We start from the raw sequence: 12,701 nt of genomic DNA, 5'->3' as shown, positions 1-12,701 counted from the left end.
ACATACACAACAACACGTGCCATTTCAACATTTCTTATGAGTACTATCCAGTGACATTAATTACCTTCATCAAGTTGCACAACCAACACCACCAAAAGTCAGGACTTTCAAAACCCTTTTGTCAACAAGTCAATGCATGCTACAAACTGGAGAGGTGAACAGGTACTTTTCTGGACAGGAATAGCAAGTGAGAATCTGTTAAAAACTTGTGAAAATGAGAGCCACCCATGGACTTTGAAGTTGAAAGCCCTGGGTTCATATCCCAGCTCTGCCCTTTGCCCTGCTATGACCTGAGATGTTCTAAGACTCAATTTCCCCATCTGCAAAAGGAGGAGAGTAACAGCACCTGCCTCGTAGGGTTGTTCTGAGGATGTGACGAGACGATGTCGGTGCACATTTAGCTCAGCACCTGGTGCATACTACTGAGGCTTTCATGGTCCAGTGGTAGAATTCTTGTCTTTCATGTAGGGGACCCGGGTTCGATTCCCGGCCAATGTACCTCATGCATAGCCACCACCCATCTGTCAGTGGCAGTTTGTGTGTTGCTATGAAACTGAACAGGTTTCAGCAGATTTTCCAGACTGAGATGGACTAGGAAGAAATGCCTGGAGATCTACTTCTGAAAATGAGCCAATGTGGGGCGGGGCGGGGGGGAAGTATGGATCATAATAATCCAATCTACAACCGAACATGGGGATGGTGGAAGACCAGACAGTGTTTTGTTATCTTGTGCATGGGGTCACCATGAGTTGGGGCTGACTCGACGGCCGCTAAGAACAACTGGTCCACACTAAGTGCTCATTCGGGAGAAGCTACAGAGTTGGGTCCAAGACAAAGAAATATACCTCAAGCACTAGGAACTAAGTCCCAGTGACTTGGGCCTTAATAAAGAATCAATCAAAATCCATAGAGGATAGGCATTCGAGAAGAATCTCCTGCCAATGCCTGGGTACCACCTTTGCCCATCTGTAAAACAGACATGTTGTGGCAGCTTCCCGATAGAGTCAGGAGGCTGCAATGAACATTGAGGGCCCACGGAGCACACCATCTGTCAGCGCTACCTATTCGTATTGATCTTGCTGCTGCTGTGGTACCCAGCCCCCCCATACTCATAAACCCCTCTGTCAGAGGCTCGAAGGCCCTGCTCAAAGGCCAACCAGATACCCACCAAGCTGAAGGAACCTCTCCCATGTACTCAGCAAAGCTCCCGCCAGCCACCTTCCTTAGTCTCTCACTGGTGCACCTTACCCTCAGTAAGATCCTTGAGTGGTGCAAACAATTTGCATTCGACTACTAACCTAAAGTTTGGCAGTTCGAACCCACCCAATGGTGCCATGGAAGTAGGGCCTGGTGATCTGCTTCTGTAAAGACTACAGCCAAGAAAACCCTATGGGGCAGTTCTTCTCTGTCACATGGGGTCACCACAAGTCAGAGTTGGCTCCATAGCAACAGGTTTGGGGTTTTTTTGTACCCTGGATGGGGTCTTAAACATGATGCAACACAGTATTGATTAGCCATTCATCTGTCTACCTCCCTCATGGGTTCATTAGCTTCTCAAATGGTTCTTGTTATTGATTGAATTGTTGGAGTTGCTGGGTGCTATTGAGCTTATTCCATTCATAGCAACCCCATGTGACAGAGTAGAACTGCTCCATTGGGTTTTCTAGGCTGTAATCTTTACATCTTTCAGCCTTTCTCTTGCAGAGCCACTGGGTGGGTTCAAACCACCGACCTTTTGGTTAGCAGCCAAGTGCTTACCTGTTGTGTCACCAGGGCTCCTTATGAGCCCCCAAAATAAATGTTAAAGTCCTAACCCTTGTACCTGTAAATATGACCATGTTTATGATATTAAGGTCATACCAGAGTTGGGTGGGCCCTAAACCTAATGCTTCTCAGTTATAAAAAGAGCAGAACAGACACAGAGACAGACACACTAGGGGAAGACAGACGCCATGTGAGGACCTGTCTACAACCAAAGAAACACCAAGGAAAGCCGGTAGACACCAGGAACTAAGAGAGAGGCCCACAAGAGGAATCAACATGGCTGTCTTAGTCATCTAGTGCTGGTGTAATAGAAATACCAGAAGTGGATGGTTTTAACAAACAGGAATTTATTTCTTCACAGTAAAGCAGGTTAAAAGTCCAAATTAAGGGCGTCAGCTTCAGGGGAAGGCTTTCTCTCTCTGTTGGCCCTCAATCTTCCCCCTGACTAGGAGCTTCTCCATGCAGGGACCCCAGGTCCAAAGTATGGGCTCTGCTCCCAGCACTGCTTTCTTGGTGGTATGAAGTGCTCCCTCTCTGCTTGCTTCCCTTTCCTTTTATCTCTTGTAAGATAAAAGGTGGTGTAGGTCACACCCCAGGGAAACTCCCTGGGATCAGGGATATGACTTGAGCAAGCGTGTTACAGCCCACCCTAATCCTCTTAAACATAAAATTACAATCACAAAATGGAGGACAATCACACAATACTGGGAATCATGGCCTAACCAACTTGACACATACTTCAATCCATGACAATGGCCAAGACCCTGATTTGGACTTTTAGCCTCCAGGACGGTGAAAAAATAAATGCCTTTTCTTTAAAACCACCCACCCATGTTATTTTCTTCCACTCTCGAATACTAAGATGGCTCTCATGCCCATCTCTGCGTTTCTCTGTTGCACTGGCAGAATCCTTAGTACATAGTATGTGTTCAACAAAGGCGTAAAGAATTAAACTACTGAAACTCCTTTCTGGAAGGCACCAAAGTCAGGGCAAGTGTAGATAAGAGTCGTAGAGGGTCTGCTCTTTCCTGCGATGGGCCCTGGAGCTCGGTGGCCGTCCGGTGCCATGCGGGATATTTGGAATTCCACCCCACACACATGCTTTTTTTTATAAAGCGCTTCTTGCTTCACCCTAAATGTACCACTAACCCAGAAACTCGACACTCAAAGGAGTTGTCTAAGCCCAAAGAATGCACTGTTTAAGGCCCACCGCCTGGGACGCCTCTGCAGACTAAACTAAGAAGTTTTAAGAGCTTTTTTCAGCTTACAGAATTTTTTTTTTTTGGGGAAGGGTAGGAGGAGAAGGGGAAATAAGACTATTTTCAATACCTGTAATTACTCTGCTGCCTTTTCCAGCCAGAGTCCCGGGGAAGGTCCCTCCCATGGCCTTGGCCTGGGGGGTGGGAGTCAAGAGACTCAAGAATTCTGAGCTGTGAATGGAGCAGAGGAGAACCAAGATCTCTGTTTTAAAGGGGAGGGGACCCTTCCCCTGGAGCCTGGGTGGTTCAGTCCCTCCCCATCATGCTACCCCTTCCTGACCAGAACTTACTAGAATTCCTTCCCACTGAACCCGGCCACAGGAGGTTCTGGCCTCAAGAACATCGGTGATGTAAAGGAAGGATCCCCACAAGGAACACGGAGCCCACCCCCCGCGGCCCTTCCAGACGAAGGTCATTGTCAGCAGGTGTGGAGCTTGGGTCACAGCCACAGCTAAAAACCAACCACCAGCTGAGTCAGTCATTCAGCCCCTAAATGGATCCAACACCCACTGTGAGCCCCGCAGTTACAGCCATGGGGCCGTCAGAACTCCGTAGAACAAGCCCTGCCCTCCGGAGACATATCAACAGGCAACCATGAGTTATAAACTGATTAGATCAAATTTTTCCATAGTCAGTGGAGAGGTTGGCTAGCTCGATCATTCATTCCTTCCTTCATTCTTTCAACAAATTCCACCCGAGCAGACACATGTTCCAGTCACTGTGCTGGGCAGGTACCAGGAATCCAACAGTGACCAACAAAGGTCTCTGCCCTGGGGGGCTCCCCTGGGGATGTTTCATCAGATGGGGGTCCCTGTGATGTCCACCATGCCTCCGTGACATGGTGGGGACCTGGTGGGCTGCAGGCACAGGGCGATGTCCCCATGGCAGCCTGGAGATGCTGGGCCCACACTACCAGGGTTTAAAGAGGCAGAAGGCCAAAGAGAATAAACAGCAAAAAGTACCGAGCAGGGAGAGGGGGTGCCTTCTTTGGGCTGAGACAATCCTTTATCCTAAGGGGGGGTGGATGAAACATGCTCTGCGGTGGACCTGGAGAGGCACCCACAGGGTGCCCACGCCCACCCTCACCCTCACCCTCTGCCCACTGTAGGCCTAGACCTCCCTGCCCGTCCTTCACTGGCCCTAGAGACACCATCCCTCCCCAAACTGAGCTTCCCATAACCAACACTGCACTTCCCCAATCTGCCCGGAAGAGAGGGAAGTGAGCCCAGCTGCTTCCCAGCCCCACCTGGCGACATGGCTGCTGGCCTCCGCAATGTCCACCCGCTTCCTCCACTCTAAGAGGTGCTCAGGCAGAACCTCCCTCACACCAGCCTGGGCACACCAGGGCAGGCCCAGAGCCCAGGAAGTTCCAGAATAAAATGGGCTTAAAAACTCACGGCAACAAACAGGAAGCTGGACTCTCCCTCAGGCCTGCACCTGTGTCCTCGATTCCCGTCTGGGTGCCTCCTGGAAGCTCAGCCCCAGAGGCAGGACAGAGCCTGCTCACAGAGGCCCTTCACAGACCTGGGCTGACTGAATGGAAGGTTAAAGAAGAATAGAAATCACCCACCCAATGAACTAACCAGTTGCTGCCGAGTCGATTCCGACTCATGGCCACCCCATGTGTGTCACAGCAGAACTGTGTTCCATGGAGTTTTCAATGGCCGATTTTTCAGAAGTAGATCACCAAGCCTTTCTTCCACAGCGTCTCTTGGTGGACTCAAACCACCAACCTTTCAGTTAACTGTTTGCACTACGCAGAGACCCAGTGAACTACAAGGGCTCAAAATAAACCTGTTCTATGGCCACAGGAGATCAATTACATATACCTATGAAATTTTTTTCCACTAAAAATCCTGGAGTCATACGGAAGATGATGATAACATTTATTAAGCACTTACTACACACATGAGGAAGCCCTGGTGGCGCAGTGTTAACAGCTCAGCAGCTAACCAAAAAGTTGGCAGTTCGAATCCACTAGCCGCTCCTTGGGAACCCTATGCAGCAGTTCTTCTCTGTCCTACAGGGTTGCTATGAGTCAGAATTGACTCGACAGCAATGCGTATGGGTATGGGTACGGGTACGGGTACGGGTACGGGTACGGGTACGGGTATGGGTATGGGTATGCACGTGATACCGTCTAAGCTCCTGGTGATTTTGAATAGCCATACCGCCTCCACCAGTGATAAATCTCTTCCATCCTCCTCTTTCTCCTCCTTCTCCAGATCTCACTCATCCTGAAGGCCCAGCTTCAACGCCACCACCTCCAGAAAGTCTTCCCAGATTCACCTGCTGAGAGTAAACCCTGGTCCCCATCAACATCCTCCAGGATTCTGCTTGCCTCTCATTGCCTTTATCACCCTCTGCTACGTATTACATTGTTGGAGAGTTATCTTTGTATCTGCCCTCTTCCCTTCCAGAGAGCTACCCATACAACGTGGTAGGTGTTATGAGAGACAAGGTTTCCCTAGTGCACACAGCAAGCCCTCAAAGACCAGAATTAAGGATTATAAATTCCAGAGCACGTTCACACCTCAGAGCTCATAGGTCTTTTGGAGATGAGGCCTCACCCTGCGTCAGGCCTGGGATTCCACGGTGACAGCACCACAATGATTGGAAAGGATTCGTGGGGTTCTCTTACATCCGCATTTCACATATGGGATACTGAGGCTCAGTGAGGTTAAATGATATGTCCAGAGTCAGACTGAGGAAGTACCAGAGCCAGACCCCAGCCCTGTCTGTCTGCCTCCCAAGTCAGGCTCTTAACAGCTGCAGTCCCCATACCCAGACTAAGCACAGCTTCCCAGGATGGCATCATTGTGAAGATGTGTCACCAGAACAGGCTGCACTGAGATGGCCATCGGGCTCTGGACACTGAAGCACTTCCATACTCATCTATACCAGTACCAGTATCCCATGTGTGCAGTGAAGAACAGTGTGCCATAGGGTTTCAAAGCTGTGACCTTTTGGAAGCAGATTGCCAGGCTTTTCTTCTGAGGCACCTCTGAGTGGGTTTGAGCCACCAACCTTTCAGTTAGTAGTCAAAAGCTTAACTGTTTGCACCAGCCATAGCTACTGCCCTGTGCCTCTGGGTGCCCACCTCCATCAGTCAGCCCCTTTGCCATGCACCCCCTCCCATACACCAACTAAAGGGGCTATACCTGGAACAGCAGAGGCCCCCCAGGACCCTGCCCCAATGCCAACACCAAGGTCTGCTCTGCTTGGTTGATGCCCACACTAAACCAAGGTGCTACTACTCCTGGTAGGGTCGTCATGGGAAGACACACACAGATACACATACACACACCCACCCTTGTCTGTTGGGAGCCAGCTGTCCTTCACCCTTTTCCCAGAAGAATCAAACACACCTGAGCACAGCCCATTCTCCTCTGAAGCAAGTGGCCTGCCCAGCTGAGAGATGTCTCCTTCCCAGATGGGGTGCCCTGGGAGATATTGGGAGTCCAGAGTGGTAAAGCCACTGTCTCGCCCAGCACCTTCTTCTTCACGCAGTTAGGCAGCACGCCAAGCAGCTGCCCCCTCCGCAGGACCCTGGTGGCTCCACCTCCCTGACCTCCTGCACCTTGTCCCGGCTTGTCAATGACTAAGTAATTTCTGCTGAGCCCAGGTGCCAGGAAGCTCTGCTGGCAGCAGAACGGCCCCAGGATGCCCGGAGCCACACGCGCTAAACCCATAATTGGCTGAGTCCTCTTCTTAAGAAAGAAACCCCCCTCCATGTTGTGTTGTGTTTTGCCTTCCCCTTAAATGAAACAAATCCACCCACGTAGTTACTGGAAACTCAAACATGTGAAACTGAACCGTTTGCAGAGAGGATTAGTCAGCAACCTCGAGAGCCCGCGAGCAGTCTGCGAGAGGTCCTCCTGTCTGAGCCTGAGGCTTTCAGCGGGGGGCAGCGAGATGGCCCAGACTCCTCACTCTGGGAGGCAGGGGCAGCAGGGCTCTCCAAACTGCAGGGGACGCCCCAACTGCACCTACGGAGGTCATGCTCCTTTGCACCAGGTGGGGATGTGAAACCGATTGTCATAAGCCCTGGCTCAGGAATTGGACTCAGGCTCAAATCCCACCCCCACCGAGTTCATGGAACCTCTCTGAGTCTCGGTTTCCTCATCTGTAAAATCGGAGTAACAGAACTGAAAGGGGCGGTGTTGAGATTACGAAAGACCATCTACGTGAAGTGTGGTGCCCGGCCCCCGACAGGCAGTCACAAATGTCAGCTCCTGCTCAGATGCCAGAGCTTAGCTAGGCAGATGTGTTCAACCTGGGGTTCTGATCCTCAGAGCCAGCACGGGGTCTCTTGTCACAGTGGAATACATTGAGCTGGTTTCCGATCTTGCTGCTTTACACACGACAGAGTGTAACAAGGACGGAATTGGGCCAGGCCAGGGGCCAGCAGGTACAGTTCCAAGCCCAGGTCCCTGTGTCCAACCTGTGCAACCCTGCTGGTTTCCTCGGCCTTGACCCCCTCATCCTTAAAAGGAGGCCAGATTTACTCCACGGACATTTTATTTTAAACGAGCACAGTGTGTTCAAGAAAAGCAAATGTTAAATTATTTGCCAGTGTTTTAAAATTGTGGATTTCCAGCTTATTTCAGGGGAAAAAAAATGGATGCTAGAGCCCCACTGGGCTCTACTTCCCCAGCTAAAAGAGGCTGTCCCTTACACAGGCTACTCTTTGCCATAGTCCTCCCCTTTCCCTATAGCCTTTTACTAGCTGCTCCCGTCATTTTCACCTCCTTCCCAGCTCTTGGGGACATCTAAACATATGACCCAGTTTAAAACCCTCATTTTATGTAGGAGCACGACCTCAGCCACTTGCCACTAGAAATATCCACAGGAAGTGTCCCTCGGGAAGGTAATTAAAGTCTGATGCTTGCAGCTGATTTTTCTTGGAGAAAAACAAGGTTGATATATGAAGATCTACACTCCCAGTGGGGCCAAGGGAAACCCAGGGATGAGACTGTCATTTTCTCAAATTCTTCAAGTGATTTATTAGACAAAGATCAGAAGCTGGTGTCCCAGATCCTGCCCTCCACTTCCTCCACCTCCCTCCCACTCCTCCTAGTTACAAACCCAAAGACGCCTCTGACTCAGGACCTCCACATTCTGGGCACAGCGAAGGTGGGCAGTCGAGACCAAGACTGAGGAGCCAGCAGCACAGTGCCGATTTTCCCATCAGGAGGGGCCTGGGACACGGCTCGCAGACAGAGGAGCCTTCCAGCTTGCCAACCAGCCAGCTGTTTTATTTCGCAAGAGGAGGAGGATTAGGGAGGACATGGCCGGATCTACTCAGAGTCCAGCAGACATGCAGAAAATGCCAAGTGCGCATTGGAGGGCTTTTGCAAGTGGCCTTGGTCACCTTTGCTGGCAAAAGCACAAGGTTCAGGTGCTCCAGGTTTCTTGCCTCTCCATTGACACTCCTTCATTCATTCTACCCTTACCCAGCCCTACTAAGGGCAGCCCCTGAAATACCGCAGTGAACAAGCTGGACTCACCCCATCCTCCCAGGCTCACCTCCCTGCCTTTCTCTTTCACTTCTCCATCTGGGCACACTTCCTGCACCCTTGCCTTTGCCTGGTGCAGGCCTTCTTCTTCAGAAAGTTCTGCCTTTTCCCTCCATCCCAGGCACCCGGGCACACACCTATCTGAGAACTTCCACTACATGGTACCCAGTGACTGCTGCCCCCCCATCCCCCTAACTCATGAGCCTATTCAGGCTCACAGGCAGTGAAGGGCAGTGGTTAAGAGCAGAGACTTATTGGGTCTGTAACCCCACTTGACATCTTAGCTGTGTGACCCTGGACTAGTTATTTAACCTTTTTGTGCTTCATTTTTCCCATCTGTAAAAATGGGCATAATACCCACTGCACAGGGTTCTCAGGAGCAGCAAAGAAGTCAACAGATGGAACGTGCCTAGAGCGGCCTTAGTCTTGACGGCCCGCCTTCTGCACGCCCACGGTGGCGAGGTTCTGAGTGCGAGGTCATCTTTTGGTTCATAACCAGGAGGTGAGAGAGGGAGAGGGAGGTGGAGGAAGTGGGAGGGCAGAATCTGGGACACCAGCTTCTGATCTTTGTCTAATAAATCACTTGAAGAATTTGAGAAAATGACAGCCGAGTCTCTGGGCTTCCCTCGGAACACTGGGGTACAGGTCTTTGTACATCGAGTACATTGAACACACTTGTCTGGTTTCCCTACAGTCTCCTCTCTAAAGCCAGGAGGAAAAGGCAGTCCACGCGAGGGCCGGCTCGCACACATGGCCTCGGACTAAGCCCTGGGTAATCCGCAGGTGCTGCACTGGCTGCCTCAGCCCGCTGCCTTCCACAGCCCAAACTTCGCCCAGGCCGCCTTTGCTAGGTGCTTTCCAAAACCATGCACCTTGGTGAGATGAGTCAATATGTGAGATCGTCCAGTCTTCCACAAAATTCAGCTCACAAGCTCAGCTGCCCATTCAAGAAACCTCTGTGACCGTACTTGCTTGCATCGCTATCAGCAATTCCCAGTTAAAACCAGTTGCCGTCGAGTCAACTCTGACTCATGGCGACCCTGTCTGTGTCAGCATAGAACTGTGCTCCATAGCGGCTTCAATGGCTGACTTTTCAAAGTAGATCGCCCAGCCTTTCTTCCAAGGTGCCTCCAGTGGGACTCAAACCTCCAACCTATCAGTTAGCAGCTGAGTGCATTACCCGTTTGCACCACCCAGGGTGCAATTACGGTGATTACAGAGCTGGGGGAAAAGTGCCACAGTCCCCCACCCCACTGCATGCTGCAATAATGAGAACATGGACTCTAGGATGGCGCTGACAGCTGCCCAACGACACATTTACTAAAACTCATCAAACTGCACAGTGTGGAAATCAAACTGCACAGTGTGGAAATGATACCTTGATAAACTGTCAAAAACGAATTCTGCACTAGCGCCCACTGAATACACTCTAAGCCTTGAAGAGACAGCACGCCAAGGCCTGTAACCTTCAGGAAGCTTGGTGTCTTCTTACTTGTCTTATAAAAAATTCAGGAAGACACAAGCAGGGGAAAGAGTTAAGCCAAGACGAAAAGCTTAGTCATCATGAGGGCTGTTGTTGCTAGGTCCTGTCAATTTCAACTCATAGTGACCCCATGTGACAGAGGAGATCTGCCCAGAGCGTTTTTTAGGCTGTAATCTTTATGGGCGCAGTTCAACAGACTTTTCTCCCGTGGAGCCGCTGGATGGGTTCCAACTAACAATTTTTCAGTTAGTGAGGGCTACTGTATCTCAGTGCTGAGTCACTGGCTTAAGGGGAGAAAACCAGCTACATTCTTCTACTTTGTCTCACCGAGCAGAGCTGTTTTATCTGACTAGGGCATGTAGTTTCAAGCACAGCGCAGCAGCAGCAAGAAAACTCATTGTCCCCAGGGTTGCTCCAAACTCACCTTCCCAGAAAGGAAACACAGGTCATATCTTAAATACCCAAAACATGGTGGGTAAAGCTGCATTTCACACCAGACACGACACAATGCAACTCTGGTAGGATGGTCCTGGGTGCTACCTGTTCTGCCCCTAGTATAAGCCTGTTGCCATCAAGTCAGTTCCGACTCATGGTGGCCCCACGTGTGTCAGAGTAGAACTGTGCTCCATAGGGTTTTCAATGGCTGATACTTTGGAAGTAGATGGCTAGGCCTTTCTTCTGAGGCACCTCTGGGTAGACTCAAACCTCCAACCTTTTGGTTAATAGCTGAGGTGTTAACCGTTTGCACCACCCAGGAATTCCACCCTGTTGTTAGTTGTCGTTAGGTGCCATCCAGTTGGTTCTGACTCATAGTAACCCTACGTATAACAGAACAAAACACTGCCCGGTCCTGTACCACCCTCACAATTGTTGCCATGTTCGAGCCCATTGTTGCAGCCACTGTATCAGTCCATCTCCTTGAGGGTCTCCCTCTTTTTGGCTGATCCTCTACTCTACCAAGCATGATGTCTTTCTCCAGGGACTGGTCCCTCCTGACAACATGTCCAAAGTATGTGAGATGTAGTCTTGCTATTCCCGTTTCCAAGGAGCACACTGGCTGTACTTCTTCCAAGACAGACTTGTTTGTTCTTCTGGCGGCCGATGGTATATTCAATATTCTTTGCCAACACCATAACTCAAAGGCATCAGTTCTTCTTTAGTCTTCCTTCTACACTGTCCAGCTTTTATATGCATATGAGGTAATTGAAAATACCAGGGCTTAGGTCAGGCACACCTCAGTCCTAAAAGTGACATCTTCGCTTTTTAATACTTTAAATAGGTCTTTTGCAGCGGACTTGCCCAGTGCGATATATTCTTTGATTTCTTGACTGCTGCTTCCATAGGCATTGATTATGGATCCATGTAAACTGAAATCCTTGACGACTTCAATATTTTCTTCATTTATCATGATGTTGCTTATTCCTAGTCTGTCTTAGTCTGGAAGTTCCAATGAAACCTGTCCACCATGGATGACTCTGCTGGCATTTGAAATACCAGTGGCGTAGCTCTCAGCATCACAGCAACACTCGAGCCACCACAATATGACAAACTGACAGCCATGTGGTGGGATTCCACTCTAGCAGAGACCTTTATCTGTTCCTGTCCATTTACCCAAAGTGTTTCGAGGAGAGGGCAGAAGCAGAGGGGCAGAAGACTACCCACAGCCTGCCTCTGGTGAAAATCAAACCCATTGCCGTCGAGTCAATTCTGACTCTTAGTTGACTCTACAGGACAGAGTAGAAATGCCCCATAGAGTTTCCAAGGAGCGGCTGGTGGATTCAAACTGCCGACTTTTCGGTTAGCAGCCGCAGCACTTAACCACTACGCCACCAGGGTTTCCGCCTCTAGTGAACGGGTCTCCAAATTTATTTTCAGCAGTTCTAACAATTTTCCACAAAGTTAAATCTTACAGAATTCTTCCCCACCCCACCCCCCCCCCCCAAAAACAAAAAAGATAAAAGTAGCACCGCTCTCGTTCAAATGGGTCTTAGTCTCCCCCTCCCACATGGTAGCCTGAGGCCCTGCACGAAGCCCCGGACCAGCCCAAGGAGGCAGGGTCCAAACCCTGCTTTTCCTAGGCAGGGCAGAGCCTTGCCCAACTTTACAAGCGGGCATCCCAGGACAATTCAATGTCAGCTTTTCAGGGTTGCCTACTGTTGTCGTTAGCTGCTGACATGTCAGCCTCAGCACACAGCGACCCCATGCACAATGGAATGAACCACCGCCCAGTCCTGTGCCATCCCCATAATTTGTTGCAGATTGGACCATTGTGATTCGTAAGGTTTTCACTGGCTGATTTTCCAAAGTAGATCACCAGGCCTTTCTTTCTAGTCTTTCTTAGACTGGAAACTCTGCTGAAATCTGTTCAGCATCGTAGCAACATGCAAGCCTCCAATGACAGATTACGGGGAGTGGGGATAGGGTGACTGTAATAAGGTGCATTGGCTGGGAATTGGACCTGGGTCTCCTACATAAAAAAATCCAGTGCCGTCAAGTCGATTCCGACTCATAGCGACCCTATAGGGCAGCGTAGAACTGCCCCATAGAGTTTCCAACATGGAAGGTGAAAATTCTACCACTGAACCACCACTGCTCCTCTCAGAGTTGCCCAAGAAAATGAAAACACGGTTTAAAACCTGCAAAACACAAGAGCCATCTCTGACCCATCCTGGAGCT

At 50.1% G+C, this 12,701-nt stretch overlaps 1 protein-coding gene across 2 annotated transcripts in view; it reads right to left on the bottom strand.

The window, feature by feature from the left end:
- SPSB1 (splA/ryanodine receptor domain and SOCS box containing 1) overlaps positions 1-12,701 on the bottom strand; it is an 82,553-nt gene that overhangs the window by 53,007 nt on the left and 16,845 nt on the right. Inside the window, exon 1 of one of the 2 annotated variants that reach the window (XM_064281230.1) lies at positions 6,392-11,944. The exons of the other annotated variant lie outside the window; for it this stretch is intronic. The gene's annotated coding sequence lies outside the window, so the exon portion shown is untranslated. Of the gene's footprint in view, positions 1-6,391; positions 11,945-12,701 lie in introns of those variants that run through there. 2 annotated transcript variants of the gene reach the window in all.

The sequence above is a fragment of the Loxodonta africana genome, chromosome 3 (genome assembly GCF_030014295.1).
Source record: "Loxodonta africana isolate mLoxAfr1 chromosome 3, mLoxAfr1.hap2, whole genome shotgun sequence".
NCBI lineage: Eukaryota > Metazoa > Chordata > Mammalia > Proboscidea > Elephantidae > Loxodonta > Loxodonta africana.
The sequence above is the reverse complement of the archived record's forward strand: the minus strand, read 5'-3'. Positions and strand labels throughout refer to the sequence as shown.